The sequence below is a fragment of the Rhipicephalus sanguineus genome, chromosome 5 (genome assembly GCF_013339695.2).
Source record: "Rhipicephalus sanguineus isolate Rsan-2018 chromosome 5, BIME_Rsan_1.4, whole genome shotgun sequence".
In the NCBI taxonomy this organism is placed as follows: Eukaryota; Metazoa; Arthropoda; class Arachnida; order Ixodida; family Ixodidae; genus Rhipicephalus; species Rhipicephalus sanguineus.
This window is the reverse complement of record NC_051180.1, coordinates 43,940,780-43,959,233: the sequence shown is the minus strand read 5'-3', so window position 1 is coordinate 43,959,233 and position 18,454 is coordinate 43,940,780. Positions and strand designations below refer to the sequence as shown.

General features: G+C 42.7%; 1 long non-coding RNA gene across 2 annotated transcripts in view; it reads left to right on the top strand.

Annotated features, from left to right (window-relative positions):
- Positions 1 to 17,479: 17,479 nt before the first annotated feature.
- LOC125758712 (uncharacterized) overlaps positions 17,480 to 18,454 on the top strand; it is an 80,572-nt gene continuing 79,597 nt past the window's right edge. The window contains exon 1 of one of the 2 annotated variants that reach the window (XR_007416341.1): positions 17,480 to 17,571. This is a non-coding gene — a long non-coding RNA (uncharacterized LOC125758712). The remainder of the gene's footprint in view (positions 17,572 to 18,454) is intronic. The other variant, XR_007416342.1, reaches the window with a different exon arrangement.

The window sequence follows — 18,454 nt, the reverse complement described above, 5'->3', positions numbered from 1 at the left end:
AACAATGTTAATTGACCCTCAAATCAGCCTGATAATGTGCGACCTTGTACATTACCTGCATGTCCTAGTTTCTTAAAAATGGCGTATGCTACGACTGTGCTTTTAGTAAGGCATGTTTTTTATATGGGCAGTATGAAGGAAGAAGCTAGTACAGTGACTACCAATATGTAAAAATTCTTTGAAAGTAATGAGAATACGGCTGTACATCTAGGTATTAGAACTGTTCTGTATTCAAATAAAGCAGTCACTGGCGCTTTTCGATACGCATTACAATTAGCCTACAAGTTGATATTGCCACACACCTACTTGTTTCCATACGTATAAAAGGAAAAAAATACCTGTGGCTACCTATAGCTGATTCGAACGACGTCCCTATCACGCAGCCTAAGTGAATCGATAAGACGGGAGTGATATAGCGCCCTACAATTTAGACTTAATCTTGTGGGTACAGTAGAAGTACAGATATACAGCGATGGGGCGGATGTTGCACGGCGTATTCCTGATCCTAGTGCTACTGTTGTATGCGGCTAAACATGGCTCTTCCAGGAGTCTGGGTGCCGACAACAGAACAAATCGCCACCAACTCATCATACCAGGTAATCTCACATTTATACTTGCCTCTCCCGAAGTGAGTTTGTTAATGAAAGAAGGGCATTTATGGCTCGTCGCTATCGCAATGAAACAAAAGTTGAAGGGGTCATACGCAGTTACTTAGCCGATACTAACCACTATCACAAAACATCAACAGGTACAGAGAGAAATATAACAGTTGCGATGTGGAACGCTTGCCTTACAACTGATATCAATGGCCGTATTGCTTTAATTGGTATCTTGTAAACATAAAGCATTTGAAAGCACGCTCTGTGTACCATAGAGACAGAAAACAGCCGCAGCCATAAATGAAATGTGCGACTACACAGAAGGATGAGGGAGATGCAAACGTATACGTTATGTTACAATCATTTGTATCCACATTTCTCGTGTTAACTATCACATCTCGCATGCCAAAGTCAAAAGAAAACAATATTTATAGGTAGCACTGACCCCCCCTCCCCCCCCCGCCTTTGGCGATTCCAATAGTATGCTCAAGTTCTTTCGCTTAGAGAGAGATAAACACACAGCTGGTTGCTGGAGCATCACTATTTACTCCTCCTGGATTCTGTGCATAAAATTGTGCTGCTTTATTTTCCGTAGCAAATCCACTTTCTATTTCAATAAATTTCTGAGGTCAGAATACATTACGTGTTATTTTAGCCTTATACATGACATATTAAAAAACATATTGAAAGTATTCTGAAAAAAAAAAAGAATAAGCATAGTATTGTGCTAGAACACAACAATATTAGTTGTTCCTTCGTGAAATATTTTTAGGGCCGCTAGACTGCCACATTTGAAACCACACAGGAGAAGATGCAAATGCGGAATAAAATTACAAGGCTTCGTTTAATATTCTAAAAGCAAAGCTGCCCTTCGCCCAATCTATGCTAGATGGCAGCACGATACTGATCTGCAGCAATCTCAGAAGTTTGGACGGGTGTGTCTGCATCCTGCTTGTGAATGTTCGCCTACGTCAATGACATCGAACGCAAAATATACCTGAACAAGCTACTGCAGGTATTTTTGAGTTAGTCTTAGGCCAAGTAAATGCGATTTCACGCCTGAATTCTGAATTCTTTTACCTGTGATACGTGCCTAATAGATGACGTATTAGTCAATACATAACTTCACAGAAAAGTAAACTTAAGATATTGTATACAGTGCGACGAAAAATATTCGCAATAACTGCGAGAAATTAATTCTAGTGCCTTTACCACGCCACCTGTGTAATCCCACCAAAAAAGTAAACAAAGTCGAGGAAGATGCCCAAGCGTGTATCAAAACCTTGAAAGCAACAATGGCCTCCGAGAATGATTCCGGCAACGGAGCTAACCGCGGAGGCAACGAAGCTACAGATGAATTTCGCCGACAGCCTTCTAGAGGGCACAACGATACCGCTTCAGAACAATCAGAGAAGTTTCAGTGTCATGTGCTTGCGACTGCTCGTTTATGTCGGTTATCACGTTTGCAAAGTTAATAAATAATTAATTATTACGTGAACGAGCTATAGAACGCATTTCTTAGTAAGGACTTTAGGCCAAAGAAACCCAGTACTTTACTCTCTTAAAGAGACACTATAAAGAGCAAAACGATTTTTCTCGCATTGGTAAAGTGGTCTTCCACGATACCAAAAACACCACGCTTGCTGTGAGAAGACGCTTAATAAGCGAGAAAACGCGCAAAAAGAAAATACAGGTGGCGACGTCATCTTGAAATTCCTGCACCATTTACCGTGACGTCACATATTTTTGACGGCGCCTGCTTGGGCCTACGTAGTTCCTAATCGGTTAAATCGAAGTATATTGTCCTCTGAGGGGGCCAGAGACTTGATAAAACGAGTTTGTGGAAATTTCGTCGAGCCAGTGTCGCCAAAATACGGTAAATGCTCTTTGAAATGTTTTACGTCACGAATTACAAAGTTCGGCGCGAAATTTAAAAATGAAACTGTGAACTTGGTTTTCTCCGCTAATATTAAAGCTATGGCGGTGACATAAACTACACAAGAGTTCTCCGAGCACACTTTATCAATCTAAACCAATCCATTGTGGTAGGCCTTTAGTGGCAGTTATATGGTGGGCCTTCCTTCTGAATGTTCCTTCAATTCTTGCATTTCAGTACGTTCGAAGCCACAGAACTGTAGCCAGAGAAGCCAGACCATATGCCAGAAGTATGGAAAAATATGTGTCTCGTATGACGGCGGGGAAGTATGCATAGGTATGTTCCACTGTTTTAGGTAGGCCCCCGTTGCTGCAATAAAAGCGTCCTACCCTATGAAAAACATACCTGTACATTCATCATTTGGTTAGAAGGTAATAGAAAATACCGCTTCTCTGAATACAATGTAGCTCCAAAACTTCTAGCAAATATTTATAATTTGTCATCCCAAGTATTATTGTCGCAATACATAAGTGGTATATAACAATTATGCAAGCCAAAGAAACATCCTAATTGCAACAACGAGTGAAAATATTCGCAACTACAAGGAATGTGAAGTAGGACGTGCATGAACAAACACACCCTCACAATTATATTTTCGTCGATACTTTCCACATTACAAACAGCATTACACTTCAGAAAGCTCGATTTCGTCGCCGAGAAAGCAGACGAGAATGACACCAGCAACGAGTAGGTATGCTTAGGTATGTAAGTCAGTACATGAGACCACCTTTTGTTCAAATTTAATATATACTCATTCTTCTACTGATAGGTAATAAAAAGTGTTGCTTCTTTAGACACAATGTAACTATAAAATCCTCTACGGGAAGTCATAGCCTACTGTGATAGTTTTTCAAGACATCGTGCTAAATACCGACCACAAGAATTGAAGACGCATCGTGGTTGCGGCAAACACGGAAATGCTCGCAATAACGAGGAATTCAAAGTCATGGGAATAGGTAAAAGTGACTCACTGAAAAATTTTACATTATTCCCGAAAGAAGGCAGGTCATATACATGACAATATTCTGTTGCTGGTGTGGAGGCAAATTCAACAATAGCAAACCCTTGAACCAGCCATGTGACTAAAGCATAGGCCGGCAGAAAATGTAAAGCTCACTCAGATTCACTCATGAAATATATTTTGCCTTTAGAGCTTACTCGGACTCAGACTCACCAAAATTTTTCTTAACCGGACTCAGACTCACCGACATTTTTCTCAGCCGGACTCACTCATACTAAGACTCACGGCTCTATCTGAGTCTCAGTGAGTCTGAGTGAGTCGACTCATGAGTCCGTTAGCGTATAGTTAGCATTTTTCAACCATGGTGTCAACGCCAATGTCTCGCATAATTCGTGCTCTTAGTCCAGTGGTGATATTTTTATTGAAAGAGATCATTCACACGAGATATTTTCTCAAGAACTTCCTGTGAAAGAGTTTGCGGGGAGGGGTGGTCGCAACCCCTGCCCCCCCCCCCCCTCCTTTGTAGCTCACGTCTCTGATCAATAAATATTTAGGTGGAGTATGAAACCTAGTGCTTTGAAGTATGTATAAGTATAAACGTGAGCCAACATCAACTGATAGTAATGCTGAAGTTGTGTAGATAGACACTAAAGTAACCAATTTCATTTTTGCCGCTGTTGCAGATAAACCCCTCGTAAACACCACTACCTGTACCGCAGAATCACAGAAAGCTTGCAACGACCAAGAAAAAGTGTGCGTTGACAAAGAAGGCAAAGTCAAATGCATCGGTAAACATTTCTTTACGATCATGTTTCACCCATTCTTCTCAGTTTACCGCTTGTTGAATACCAAAGACCTTGAGTTCATGAAAAGAAAAATCAAATGCTAAGAATGCCTGCTAAAAGCCAAGCGCTTCGCCTTATGACATCAATTTCTTTTTTTCTCTCTGAAGATAAACCACTCAAAAAGCCAGCTGCATGTACCACAGATGTACAAAGAGCTTGCAGCAACCATGGTAAAGTGTGTGATAATGAAGAAGGAGAGGTCAAGTGTAAAGGTAAAAATATTCGCTCAGCGTTATATTTTCATCCCGCCCACATTTCTGAAGTTTCCTGCGAGAGCACATTGAAAAGTTTAGTTTCTTCCAAAAGAAAAAAGTCAGACGATAATACTGCCTACTCCTAGCCGAGTGACTTATCTCAAAGGATTATTTATTTTACCCGTTAAGAAGCTAACATGCCGTTCCATTTTTCTTTTGCAGAACGGTCGAAGCCACAGAATTGCAGCGACAGAGGAATAAGCGTTTGCGAGAAATACGGCAAGAAATGTGTTTCTTACGACGGCGGAGAAATATGCTTAGCTATATAGGCACTGTTCTTACTCAGGGCTTTGTTGTTGGAATAAAAACTTAAGACAACATGAAAAATTACTCATTACCTCAGAATTCGTTGGCAATCAAGGTCGTATTCATGCATTTTTGTAACGTGCATTGATCGCATGCTTATTGATTGTTTGGATCCGTCATTCTTCTGGGACGTGCTGCAAAGAACCCTCCAAATAAACTTACACATAGCACGTATCGGTATTAGATACTTTACAGTGCAAAATGACTACGGAATGCCATTTGACATGATTATGCTTCCTGGCCACCACAGTTTGCAGAGGACGCGTTTGCAAGTAACACACACTGACGTTTACACGAAATGAGTGAGGGAGAACATCGCAAAGAGTGTCTGTACATACGTACTGTGTACGATGCGCTGCGCCGTGCTCCCTACCGGGCTGCAGAAATTAGGCGCCTTTTCCTCTTCAAACCACTACCACCACCACCATGCAAACCTGCTGTCTGGATGAAAGTACTCGATGAATTGGCAAAACTGGAGAAATTTTAACGTATTATGTTGACCAAAGTAAGCAGGCGCGTTTTACTCATATTTCTTCATGGTATTGTATGGAGAAGACTAAATAAAGATCGCTGTGTAGCCCCATGTAACGTTAGACACTCACCTTCGGGGCGTACGGTCCAGATTCAAATCCAGCTCCACCAAGAAAATTTATTTTGAAACATTCATTTAATTCTTTATGGCGATCATCGTTTACATCACATACGGCAGGTAATAGACTGCTCCGTGGGTTAGAAAATTTTCAAGACACAAGGTGCCTCAGCGGGAAGAGCACGTGCGACGCTGAGACGACCTCGTGGACGCAACCTATTCATGGCACGGACGACCCTCCATCGCTCGCATCCTCGGGGCCGACGGGCGGTGCCGCCGCTACGAAAGTGACCTAAATGCGAAGAATGCGTCCACCAGCTATTCTGCGCAGTAAATATTATGGCGCCAGGACTGACCGTCAGGCCACACCAGTGCTAAATAGTTTAGGCGATATGATGGGAAAACTCGCAGGGTCCCTTATTACTCGCCTAAGAGGACTCGAAGGCGAAAGCCATCTTCTTTTGCTTCTCAATTGATGCATCGTTGCTCCCTCGCATCCCTCCGAAAGTTTGATCTCCTAACGTAGTTTGGTGCCGCCTCCGGGATCAGAGGTGTTGCAAAATTTCTGCAGCACACCTGGTTTAGCACTGCCTCTGCGATTGGCCCACCTTTGACGAAGCGATGATGTCATGCGATGACGTCATCATGCGACGTCACCTTATGTGGTGCCATGAAGACGTCACCAATTTCAGTGATGTTTGACGTCATGATAACTTCATATGGTGACGTCATCACGTGATGATGATTTTTTTTTCGTCGCTCGTGTTGACGCCACCGAAGCCGACGGTCAATTTTCGCGCTTGATGAGGCATCTAAGGCTTTCCCCATGAAACACCTTGTTGGGACTCGTGTACGCGCGGTAAACAAAGACAACCGAACGGCGTGAATCCCAACTCTCAAACGACTTCTTCATTATTTTCTCTTCACCCTCGTCGCCCTTCCCTTCCCCGCGTGGTGAGAGAGTTGAGTAGGCCAGGTGAGAACCGGTTAGGAGAGAGAGGAGAACAGCCGTTTCTTCTTCTTCGCCTGACCAGTTCGCGGCCACCGCAGCCTCTTTAGCTGCGGCGTAGCGCCGATAAAGAAGCAACCAGCTTCGCGCTACGCCCAGCAGTGTTCATGGCATCGGGTTTTTCGCGGGCTCTCTCAAAGTCACAGCCAAAGGCAGCGTCAACAAAAAAAAAATCGGCAGATCCCACGCGTTGTGAGAATCGGTCTCATGCGAAGCAGACAGCGAGTACTTCTGTTCTGTATTTCATGGCTTTGAGCCAAGCGTTATGAGGCGGATCGACGTGTTTTTGTAAGTGTACTAGCAGTGCGCACAACGTCGGCTTACCAGGCACGTCGACAACACTGGTATTTAAATGGCAACTTATGGTGTGACGTAGCCTCAGCACTCACGTTGGAGTACATAAGTCTGTATTATCGAAACTAAGTGCACTTTAGGGTGCAATCATGTGAATATCATAAGCAACTTTCGTTAATGTATTCCTCCGGGGTCGCGCAATGCCTCCATATAGCCTGCTCAATCGTAGGAATACAAATGTAATGTTTATACTGCTATAAAAGCGGAGCCAACACTGGAACCACCGACGTTAATCTGATATGACGCCTGTATCGTAGAAGTACATATGTAGTGTGTATTGCTTTCTTGTAAAATTAAATAACCAGCACTACAACCACAATCGACGTTGCACCGACATTATGTCTGCATAAGCTGTTTTTCCAAACAGGTTCATAGACCTGGCATGGCTCTGTGGTAGAATACCTTATTCCGTGCGTATTGCTTGGGTTTGATTCTTGCTTGGATCCTAATCTTTATTCTTCCATTCATCGGGTCAACGCTGCCGATGTCGGTTTTTCTTAACACTCTCGCATTTAAATTACCAATGTCTGTTCTCTCCGTTCCTGGGTAGATGTAAAGTGTCAATCACCTGTGGTGCATACCCGTACACCGCGGCCCGTGGTAAACGGGTATGTGCCACACGGGTCTGGAGGAAAGGGTTTGACAACGTACTCGACAGCATTTTCATGTTATTCATGTCATGACCCGACAGTCATATCCGTCAAATCCTCTCACCCTCCCATGCCAATTTTGGTCTACACCAAGTCAAGGAGGCAGTCATCAGAGCACCCAGACGTAGGCGGATAGATAGATAGATAGATAGATAGATAGATAGATAGATAGATAGATAGATAGATAGATAGATAGATAGATAGATAGATAGATAGATAGATAGATAGATAGATAGATAGATAGATAGATAGATAGATAGATAGATAGATAGATAGATAGATAGATAGATAGATTCAAAGTGTCAAAGGTTCGCTAAGAAATGCTTCGCATTTAACACCAGATTGATAATAACACCAGATTGATAATGACTTCAAATAACAGTCAACAGAAGCAGATTAACTCATTCAGTAGATCGAGGGTATTGTTTCCACAACTAATTATGTTCCAGATTGGCTTCTTCTGAAGGTAGGAGATACACAATGGCTATCTCCGAGTTTAAAGCGTTAGTAAATCGCTAACAAGGCTCGCTCTTTCCTTGTGACTGAGCCCGTTAGGTATGTACATTCGCGCATTCATTACGTGCAGAGCACGCGCATTCGATACAACCAACGAAATAACTGAGTTAAAGACTCATGAGCAGTTGGTTGTTTCATGCAAAACGTAAGGCTGTGCGAGAATTGCATGAGACGGCATTTCACTGCACGTTCGGTGCAAGGTCAGAAATTCTGAGGGTGCGCAGTTATTCGAAGGTAATGTCATTCCAGATAAAGCTTGCCAATACATAGAAAGGGCGTAAGAGAGAGAGAGAGAGAGAGAATGTGTGTGTGTGTGTGTGTGTGTGTGTGTGTGTGTGTGTGTGTGTGTGTGTGTGTGTGTGTGTGTGTGTGTGTGTGTGTGTGTGTGTGTGTGTGTGTGTGTGTGTGTGTGTGTGTGTGTGTGTGTGTGTGTGTGTGCGTGTGTGTGTGTGTGTGTGTGTGTGTGTGTGTGTGTCACCTGTTATTTTTCTCCTTCCGGCTTTCTTTATTTTTTCTCTGCCCTTTACGTCTACGCCCGCGGAGGGTAACAAATCGTCTACAACTTAATTCACCTCCCTGCCTTTCCTTTGTCTTTATCTCTCTTGCTACTAAATTGCACAATGCTATTCTCAGCCAGTTGACTTGGTTGAATTGCTCCATTTTTGATGTACTAGGTACCAGGGCAGAAATTGTTTCGGGTGGGGGGTGCAGGGGGGGGGGGGCACCACCATGATCTGAAGTGGGTGCCGGGCAAGCAGGTGTGGTCGAGTGTCATTTTGTGCTCGGTATGCTATGTTCGCTGGTTACAACTTTATTGATAGTCCTGCAGAGCTTTCGCCGACCGGGCCTTAGGTATCCCACTTGGGGACTTCGAGGCCTTGCCGCACCCCCGCCTCGAGGGCCTGCCGGACAGCCCAAAGTTGGTGGCCCGGTGCACCACCCCCTGGCTACGCCACTGCTAGATCCCACGCGACAATAATAAGGAAGAAAAGAAAGACGGAGGCGGGAAAAGCAGAGGCTTTCAATTAAAGTGTCAAAATGCCAGCCGTGTTATAGAGTAGTAAAGGAATAGAACGTATGTCCACACACCAGAGCTGGGTAAAGATAATTTGAAATTGTATCGCGATACTATACAAGATACTCAGCCAAGAAGTATTTGAGATACAGATACAAGATACTACCGCAATTAATGTATCCGATACGAAACTTGCTTATTGTATCTTAAGATACTTCTATACATTCGCAAATTTGTTATTATAGATCCTCATGATGTAGCAGCAAACGCCAATGCACCAAAATGTCGGCTTGAAATTTCTTAACTGTGACCAATTTTGTTTCGTTTGAAATAAATGTCTGTTATTATCAAAATTTTTGTCTTTCTTGCTCAAAGTACATCAGTTCAATTCCGAAAGAACGTACCGGGGTTTGTTTATAAGCTGTTTAACAGGGCATCCTTTATACACTTCGCTGACAGCGCTTCTTGCTTCGAAACTCTGTACTTTGCTTGTCTCTTTGTAATTGATGAGAGACGCTGCTTAGTTTGCGAATCAGCTAGCGGGTTGCCATCTAATCCCAAGAACTTCAATAAGAAGCCTTCGCATGATGGTACAAATACCAGCATGGAGTTTTACCTTGTCCGTGTGCCACCGCTACGCAATACCGGATCACTGGACAGCTATACAGCAGCAACAAACTGGCAGCGACATTTTTTGTGACGCAAAATGTACTCGTAGGGGACATATAAAACTGCAGTGGCTGTTCATATTCTAGGTATCTGCTGATGTAAAACGCGCGTTATCGATATACTCACTAACATGCAATTTTTGAACAAATATTCTTCAACGAAAGAACATATGCAACCAGGAAACGTCTCAGACGTATTGCACTGTCATTGAGAAGGCGACAGTCAGATTGTAGAAACGGAACTCTGTACTATGCTAAGTTGTGCCAAGATAACTAAGTAACTGAAAATACAAGCAAACACGCTGCAAGTCGATAGCGGCGATCACATTCATCGGTCGTCGATAATCTAATCATCGGCGGAATGCGTCCTTTTTCATACATCAGGGATCAAACCTTCCCGCGTTATCACTGGTGCTTGCGCAAGCTCCCGAATAAACTAGAATACTCGTGTCCTGCGCGTAATTATAATAGAACAATTCGAAAAAAATCGCGAAGCTTCCTAAACACTGCGGCGCGGCTTACGCCGAGTGGTGCTAACAGTTTTTTGCTACTTGAACCTAATCACACCAAAATAAAGAAATAAGAGCGCGTGGCAGTATAGTTGCCCAAAGCGTCGCAGGACACCGCCGCTATTCGCGCTATTGCCACTTACAGCTCCGGTTGTCTGGCGATTAGTAATAGTAAAAAAATTCAGGCAGGCCTAAAAAAAGAAAAAAAAAGTAAAATAGAAAGGGTGTTCTGCATTCATAGTGAATAAGTATAGGAATCTGATACAGGCGGGACCCCTAATGCTAGGACAATTAAGAATGAAGCATCGTCAACTTACCTGTTAAGGTAAGACAATGGAAATGTCATTGCCCATGGAAAATTCCCTGAAAATATTCGTTGGGACACTCATGAGAAAAACGGAGTATTTGATATAAATGTTTCTCGTATCCCCCATCTAACACATTTAAGATGGCTCCTAATAATTTCCATTATTATAATGCAAATTCAATTTCACTATTTTATTAAGAGGTAAGAAGAATATTTGGTACTTTATACTCAAGACCTGCCACTGTTGTCTAGTGGTTATGGTGCTCAATTGCTGACCCAAAGGTGACAGGATCGAATCCTGGCCGCGGCGGACGCATTTACGATGGAGGCGAAAATGCTTGAGACCCGTGTACATAGGTTTAGGTGCACGTTAAAGAACCCCAGGTGGTCGAAATTTCTGGAGGCCTCCAATACGGCGTCTCTCATAATAATATCGCGGTTCTGGGACGTTACACCTCAAACATTATGATTAATGTATACTCAGGGCACGCCCACATAACTATATATTTCTTTTCAAAATCTTCTTTTCAGAACAGTAACTCAAGTATTAAATGTGTAAACAGTAGCAGAAATAACGTAGACATTTAAAAGCGACAATAAAGCAGAGAGCTTATTTTTTGGCAGCACGTTACAAAAGATATATTGCAGTGACAACACCGGAAACAACAATAGAGACCTAGGTAATGTATGGAATGCGAAAGAAGGGCAGCTCAGAAAACATTTGTGCTAACGATCAAATTGTGTTTTCAAAAACTCCTAAAATAAAGATAGCAGGAGAAAAAGATACGGTGCACCGAGATATCTTTGTTAGGGTAAAGGCTTGTTCTAATAGATCGAGCTTCGGTATCGATGGAGCTATAGTTCGTAGAACCTTGTTTGAATATAAGCCAATGTCATCGCATGTAAGGCAAGCTTACATCCACGAAGTCCTTCAAATCACTGGTGTGTGAAAGTAATGAAACGCAAAGAAACTGCGTTCTTACATGCTTCAGATTTCCATAACGAAGCACCACGCGAGATAATCTTCAATAACGACACGAAAGCAGCATAAGAATTTGCGTTATAGACGCTGCAGTCATTGGATTACGCGGCACAGGACCGTGGCTAAGAGCAAGTGTCACCGAACTGACACAACCAAAATGAAAAAAAAAAAAAAATCGAGAAAACAAAAGCTACCTGCGCTGGGTGTAGACGTTCGCGCGCTTGTTTGTGTCGAGACTGCGCGAGCGCTGCCACGTGACTCTGTTCCACCAATAGGGGCGCGCAGACCTCATCACCTGCCCAGGACTCTGGCGAAAATATAAAATTATGTCGCTACCTTTAGCTTTATTCAGGTGGCTCAGTGACGCCAGTACCAGCTTGAGAAGCGGAGTTCAGCCAGCGATAATTGCTTCGCACGGTCGTGTTGCGATAGCAGTATCTTGTATCTCAAGATACACGATACATTATTGAATGTATCGGAAATACAAATACAGATACTCGTTTTGCGAGACATATCGCGATACAGATACAAGATACTCAAACAGTATCTGAGATAGTATCTAATACTGCCCAGCACTGTCACAACACACACACACACACACACACACACACACACACACACACACACACACACACACACACACACACACACACACACACACACACACACACACACATTAACGTTTCCTGGGCATAGCCAGAAAGTCGCAACCGGGAAATATTTTAGAGTCTGGCAAAATGTTCTCAGTATTTTTTACGTCCTTTCTATGTATTGGCAGTCGCTATCCAAGACACCCTTCGAATAATTGCGCACACCCTCCGAGTTCCTGACATTGCTTGGAATATGCCGCTGGTGCAATGCCATCTTACGCAATTCTCACACAGCCTTACGTTTTTTGACGCAGACGGTAAAAACCCGCCGATAGTGTCCACATTGCTATCGCAATAAAAACTAGGAACACAATTAGGCGTTGCTTTTAAGAGTGGAACGCGATAGCGTAGTTGGGCCTATACGACTCGCATAATGTTGTGAAACATCTGTGTTCTCACCAGAGCCGTTGCTGAGAGCTCAGGATACATTCTTAATCGGGTCCTCGTTAAATGCTGACTATATCCAAGAACCGAGACGAAAAATGTCCGGTTTCCTGGCTATATCTAGCACTTTGAGCGGGACCTGATTAAGAATGTACCTAAGCTGCATTGAATTATCCCCGACGCTGGCGGTATCTGTGGCCTAGGTTGGGTAGGATTCTGGTTTGTGTCCTTAGTTTAGTCTTTGTATTCATCGGACTTTTGCGCTCGCGGAACACGCTGCCGTCGTCAGGACCGCCAACGGCGCGCGCCCGCAAGCCACCGACAATGCATTTCCTGCGACACGAGCTCTTTCACGGAATTGCGTTAAAGAAAGAATGAAGATGTTGCAGGTATTCAAGGCGCTCTTATGTATTAAATATTGATGTTCAATTTAATGGTAAAAAATATTAATAATAACGTTTATTCCCACCGATACAAAGTTGATGGAGGGGGTGAGAATAAAAGCGACTGTCCGCTTGACTACGTTCTCACCCCCCTATACATCAGACAGAGGCGGTGGCGGCAACAGAACACAATATCTGACGAAGACATACAACATCCTAGAACTTATCAATAACATAAATTTGAAACAGCAGGCTGCGGTTTTGGCAGAAAAAAGAAACACAATGCAATAAACATATATACAAGCTTAGATCAAACGTCAGTACATAAACTACAAATACACTAAACAGAAAGTTTACGCGTAGAAGTGTTGGCTTTTTCCTTATTTTTATTTTTATGCACGTAATTTCAAGAAGTTTTAAATGTCAGGTGCGTTGATAAGATATTGGCGTACTTGAGAAATGGTAATGTCTGCTATGTCAATGCCTGAGGCATGTGGTCTGCTTACTGTAACGGTAGCTGACAGGTAATGTTTTGTTGCCACTCTTTCTTTTAAATTAACCCTCTTTATCGGTAATAATTTAAAAGAAGCGTTTATGAATGTAATAAAACACAAATAACAACCCACAAAAGTGAAAGAAATCAATGCGCAAACAATAAAAATATGTCGAGCTGAAGCTAAAGACCCAACTTCGCTGCAACATTTTAACAAAGATTTGGCTCAGTTGTGATGAACACACAGATGTACCAAGTTATCCTTCTTCCCATTTCAATCCGTACAAAGACTGAGCTGAAGGATAGTTATCGACGCTGTGTGACGTCTTTCACTATTGTCATTCGCATCGAACAATCATGTACTATGCCCCCAGATAATTTCAGCTGATCCGATATCACACCGCTAAATGACGTTGATAAGGTACCCTAACTGCGGCGCCTACCGCACATGATATAATGTTGCGGTAGAGGATGCAGTTTCCATCACTGTGGTCAATGAGACGAACAATGTCCTAGTGTGCGCCTCTGTGCGGTGGTATTGCTCCTTGTCAATGAGCTCAGCTATTCCGCGGGTCTTCATATTGAAATTGGACCAAATCGCCGCCTAATACGTTCGCCAGGTAATTGCACTCTTTAGTATTCTTCGTTGGTTTTAAATTATAATTCACTCAGCACATAAGAAGTTGAGCAATCGCTTTAGCTGTCTCCGCCATCTAAATATTCTGACAGGTCGCAAACGTCTTTAAATTTATGCACGGAGCCAACTCGCAGAACACCACTGCATGGCAGGGCCCGAACTTAGTAAATGCGGTAGCAATTTGAGGTGTTTTGTACACAATGGCAGCTCCGTGTTTGTGGGGCACGTATCCAACTAATGTGCTTAAATTAGGTGAAGGCACCGTCTAAACCAATTAGTAATGCTGGCGTTGTCCTCTTTCATTTTATTTGTATATAACCCGAAATGTCTGCTAAGGGGTGCTTGAACTGAGAATGCGGCCTGTGAATATCATAAATGTCATGTCAGCCAAAACAGAGTGCTAGCAGGAGAATTATTTGATGTTGACCCAAAACACTGTGGTCACTTAGCGTAAAACGACGAAAAAAGGGGAGGGAATATATTAGCGCTCACATATTCCCTCCCCATTTTTACGTCTTTTCGCGCTAAGTGACCATAGTTTTTTTTTTTTTTTTTTGTCAACACAAGTAATATGAATCGATAGCCCAACAGTAGGTCTTCTTAGCAGGAGAATGGTTTGCTGGTGTTCCCGTAATCCACACAGAATTTCTGACTTAGAATTTTAACCGGTCTGAACACCCCTCCAATGTATTGAGGCATTGTTACAAATTTACTGATAATTATTTTTTCACGATTTCTCGTTATTGATAATACAACATTAGTGAAAATAATCTGTGGAAGACCTTAAGGCGAAGTGCAAGAGGGAAGACGGCTGCTTCTGTGACGACACACAAGGCAAACTCATTGTGGAAGGTACGTATTTTTTGTAAACACATTCTATAGCTAGTTCGTATTGTTGACAACAAAATGCGACATGCAACTCGGAATTTCGAATCTGTTAAAAATTCCCAGTTATATTTAGGAATCATGACCAAAACACAACTACATTAATTTATTTTTATTCCTTGTTATTCATTGAATACCGATAGTGGCCAAAAGGTGCGCAGATCTAAAGCAGCGCTGCAAAAAGGAGGACGGCTGTTTCTGTCATGACACACATGGAAAAGTTACTGTCAAAGGTATGTAGATTTTTATTTGTTCGATAGCTCATTTGCATTTTAAATGCGAAGCATTTCTTAGCGAACCTCTGGCAATTTGAGCGTTTCTATCTACGTATCTATCTATCTATCTATCTATCTATCTATCTAGCCGCCTACGTCTGGGTGCTCTCATCATCGCCTCCTTAATTTGGTGTAGACCAAAATTTGCATAGGAGGGTAAGAGGATTTGACAAATATGGCTGGCGGGTCATGACATGAATAACGTTAAAACCTTGTCGCGTACGTCGTCAAACCCTTTCCACTAGACACGTGTGGCACATGCCCGTTTACCACGGGCCGCGGTGTTCGGGTAGGCGCCACAGGTGATTGACAGTTTATATCTACCCAGGAACGGCGAGGACAGACATTGTTAACTTAAATGCCAGAGCGTTAAGGAAAACCAACATCGGCAGCGATGTCTCAAGAATCATCGGCAGCAATGTCTCAACGAATGGAAAGAATGAAATTGGATACCAGCAGGAATCGAACCCAAGCCTTCTGCGTTGCAATCAGGTATTCTACCACTGAGCCACGCCAGGTCTATAAATTGTTTGAAAACAGCCTACGCAGGCGTAATATCGGTGCAACGTCAATTGTGGTTGTGGTGCGGCTATCTAATTTTACAAGAACGCAATAAACACTACATGATACTCCTACGATGTCTACTCCTACGATACAGGCGTCATATCAGATTACCGCCTGTAGTTCCAGTGTGGCTCCGCTTTTATAGTAGTCTATTAAACATTACGTTGTATTCCTATGACTCAGCAAGCTATATTGAAGCATTGCTCCACCCCGGGAGGAATACATCACGAAAGTTACATATGATATCCACATCACCGTACCGTATAGTGCACTTAGTCCGCCAGAACGATGCAGTGTCCTCTTCATTTCTTACGCGGCTGGGCGATGGCCTCATGCTGACCGAGGATGATACCACATTGATTGACAGCCGCTTTGTAGACTAGGGTACGTAGGCCACATACCCACAGGTAGTCTACAAATACGACAAACACCATCCACAGATGTTGGTCTACGTAGCACTATCCAGGCCTACCACCTCGACGGCCAATACCTCACCAACGCGAAGGGTGGCTTCAGGTTCCGACATGTCGCCGGCTCTGTCGACAGACAATTTGTCGACGAAATGACTGAGGCATCCACGAATTCCAACAGCTCTACGATACCAGATACTTCACTACACATGGACCCCTCGTCACCACGATCACGACCGGAAGCTATAAAAAGTCACGACCAGCTGCTGGTGCTCACTGATCACGGTGATGATGCCCTTGTTCAAGAACTGTCAAGAACTTCTTGCACACACGCACACGGGTTCGTGAAACGTGCGTGCGTTCTTGGGACACGTATAAGCACTACATATCAGCTTACCGCTTCTGGTGTTGGTAATACCCACGTTGCCATTGGCAGCGTTACCCAACCGTAAACAACTGGTTATATAACACATATGCGGTCTTCAACATATATAAGTGTGCGTATAAAGTTTATACAAATCTTTAGCGTCATTTTGTAACGTGTAGCTCAGTAAAAAAAGGTTACGCCAAAGTCACTACCCCCACATGCTTCGCATAACATCGACTCCCACGGTACGTGGGATCTGCCGAATTTTTTTATACGTAGCCTTTCGCATACGTAACTCGTGATTTCAATATTGCATAAAATTCGTAAAGAAAATACTTGAGGAACCGTAACAAATCACAATAACATTATTCACTCCTTCTCGTCAATTATGTAATACCAAGAGTGGCAGATAATTGTACAGACATAAAGGAGCTTTGCAAAAAGGAGGACGGTTGTTATTGTGACGACACACAAAAAAAAACTGTGAGTGGCAGATATATTTTTTGTTTCTTCGATGGATTGATTGCATTTCGCAAAAAAAAACAAGACAATATGCAACTCGCCATATCACTATTCCTTAAAATCCCAAAGTAAAATTTGAGCAACCATACCAAACAGAAATAACATTAAATAATCATTCTCGTCAATTATTTAATACCAACAGTGGCAGAAGACTGTACAGACATAAGGGAGCTTTGCAAAAGGAGGACGGCTCTTTCTGTGCCGACACACAAGAAAAGCTAACCGTGAAAGGTATGTATATTTCTTGTTTTATTCGATAGCTCCTTTGCACTGTCGTAAAATAACTGCATGAATGTAACTCACAATTTAACTATTGCCTAAAATCCCCAATTGAAATATTTAAGCTTCCGAACGAGATCACAACGTAATGACATTATTCATTGTTTCTCGTTTTTCATTTAATACCAATAGTGGCAGAAAACTGCACAGACATAAGGGAGCTATGCAAAAAGAAGGACGGCTGTTTCTGTGACGACACACAAGAAAAGCTAACCGTGAAAGGTATGTATATTTCTGTTTATTCGATAGCTCCTTTGCACTGTCGTAAAATAACTGCATGACATGTAACTCACAATTTAACTATTGCCTAAAATCCCCAATTGAAATATTTAAGCTTCCGAACGAGATCACAACGTAATGACATTATCATTGTTTCTCGTTTTCCTTTAATACCAATAGTGGCAGAAAACTGCACAGACATAAGGGAGCTATGCAAAAAGAAGGACGGCTGTTTTCTGTGACGACACACAAGAAAAGCTAACTGTGAAAGGTATGTAATTTTTTGTTTATCCGATAGCTCCTTTGCACTGTCGTAAAATAACTGCATGACATGTAACTCACAATTTAACTATTGCCTATAATCCCCAATTGAAATATTTAAGCATCCGAACGAGACCACAACGTAATAACATTGTTCATTGTTTCTCGTTTTTTATTTAATACCAGTGCTGGGCAGTATCGAAGATACATGTATCTTAGATACTATCTTAGATACTCTATGGGTATCTTGTATCTGTATCGCGATACGTCTCGAAAGACGAGTATCTGTATCTGTATTTCCGATACATTCGATAATGTATCGTGTATCTTAAGATACAAGATACTTCTATCGCAACACAACCACGCGAAACAATAATCGCTGGCCGAGCTCCGCTTCTCAAGCTGGTATGCCACTAAGCCATCTGAATAAGTCTAAGGGCAGTGACGTTATTTTATTTTTACGCCAGAGTCATCCAGTGAGGGTCGAAGATAGGAAGACAAGCACGCGGACGTCTACGCCCAGCCCACGTACCTTTTTTCTCTGGATTTCTTTTTTTTTAGTTGCGCCAATACCGCGCACTTGCTCTTAGCCACTGTCTTGCACCGCGTACTCCAGTGCGTGCGG